Source organism: Acyrthosiphon pisum, chromosome A1 (genome assembly GCF_005508785.2).
Source record: "Acyrthosiphon pisum isolate AL4f chromosome A1, pea_aphid_22Mar2018_4r6ur, whole genome shotgun sequence".
Classification (NCBI taxonomy): Eukaryota; Metazoa; Arthropoda; class Insecta; order Hemiptera; family Aphididae; genus Acyrthosiphon; species Acyrthosiphon pisum.
This window is the reverse complement of record NC_042494.1, coordinates 106,335,781-106,337,703: the sequence shown is the minus strand read 5'-3', so window position 1 is coordinate 106,337,703 and position 1,923 is coordinate 106,335,781.

The window sequence follows — 1,923 nt, the reverse complement described above, 5'->3', positions numbered from 1 at the left end:
ACCAAGATTGCTTCTTATTGCACACAATTTAAAAAAATAAAACAGAAAATGATCGGTCAGCGGTCTAGAGTAAACGGCAAACAATAAAAGTAAAAACACTAAAAACACAGGCGTAACACGTTGATCAGTTGCTGAAAGGCGAACGGAGTATGGCGGCCTGTGCCCAGCTGTAACTTGTGTCTTGTAAGCTGTTCATAGGACATAGATGTTGTTGCCGAATCACTATGATAAAATATGATAATCGATAATTATAGTACATTACTATTAGTAATCGTTGACATACGGGAACACTGGTTTATTATTAAATAATATTGTTTTTGTACTGACTATTATTTTCATCGTCGGTATCTCACCCAGTATCTAGTGTTATTACTACTATTTATAAACGGTCTGGGCCGCGAATCACGATAAGAAAACCTGGTTATAGTTGTTATATACACAGTGTAGCTGCGTTATTGTTATTGTTATTGTTGAAGACTTGAAGCATATTATTTCATGTATGCTGTATAATATACAAATAATATAATATATTATTATACACAGACAATAATTATAATATTGTAAAACTTCTTGTTTCTTATTACAAAAATACCGGTAGATCAATTGGCTCGGGATGGCGCAAATAGGGGGGGATTTAGGTGCTTAGCCCCCCAAAAATGTCCATAGACCCCCAAACATTTTCTACATTTTGTTTTAAGCTTATTCAATATTATAAAAGTAAGGCTTTAGCCCCCCAAATCCCAAATGCTATGGCGGGAGGCGCAAAAGTCGTTGAAAATTGGGTATTTTACGTTTTTTTTGTTGGTTTTTCCACTACACCGCCAAAATTTTCCGTGCTGTTGGCTTTTTTCTTCCGGGGATGTGTTCCCGGATCGATTGGCACCAATACCGAGGTTATCCGAATTATGGCTCGGGAGTTATGATTTTATTTTTATTAGTTTTATTTTGTACTTAAAATTAATCTTTTTCTATTTAACCTGTGTTAGCGACGAAATAATTGTCGCGATTCAGCGGTCACAGACCGCCTTAGAGCTATTTTGTTAACGGCTTATGGGTGGGGGCGGCTAAGTGCTTAACATACAAGAATTTTCCCCTCCCCCCTGTTTTTGAGTTAAGTATATCTCGGCCGGGTTTTAACTTAGGTGCACCGTTTCTTAACCAAACGTTTTGTTTTAAGACCCCCCAAAAAGTCCTCTCATTGTCGGGGTACCTTTGACCCCCCCCCCCAAGATATTTTGGAAAAATCTTTAGGTGTTGTTCGAAGTTTCTGAAACTCGAGATTCTGTGATTTTGGAAGTCGCCGATAAAAAGCCTCGTCTTGTGTCGGGACCATAGGAGTAGTGTTTACCCCTCTATCGGGGCTTTCAATGTTCGAAATCTTCACGTTTTCGTGTTAGGTACCTCCACCTTGACTCAGGGTTTTAGTGTATTCGGTTTTTTTAGTACACCTCCTTATGGGGCTCATCGTCCTGGTTCGATTGGTCCCGCTTTGGAACATATCTGACTTTTGGTTCGGGATTTATGATTGTCCGCGTTTGTTTGTATATCAATATTTTTTTGGATTTACGTAATTTTTGGAATTTGAGTTTTCATTCGGTATCTTTGAAATTCGAAATCATAGTATTTCAATACAAAACGAATCAAAAGTGGTCCATGGTTGATACGCGTAGAACCATTATTTACCCCGTAATCGGGGTGCTAAATAGTTTAAAACGGATTACATGTCTTTTGGCGTATATCCTAACGTATCCTTATACTATACCTCTGTTAATTTGTTTTTTCGTAATTTATTTTGAACTTTTTTCGCGCATTTATAAGAGTATTTATTCTTGCAGGTGCATGGGGTAGGTTGTACGTTGTACTTGTACGTTCGTGCTTTTAGTGTGTGTTGTACTGTTGTCTTTCGGTGCCAAAATGTTGATT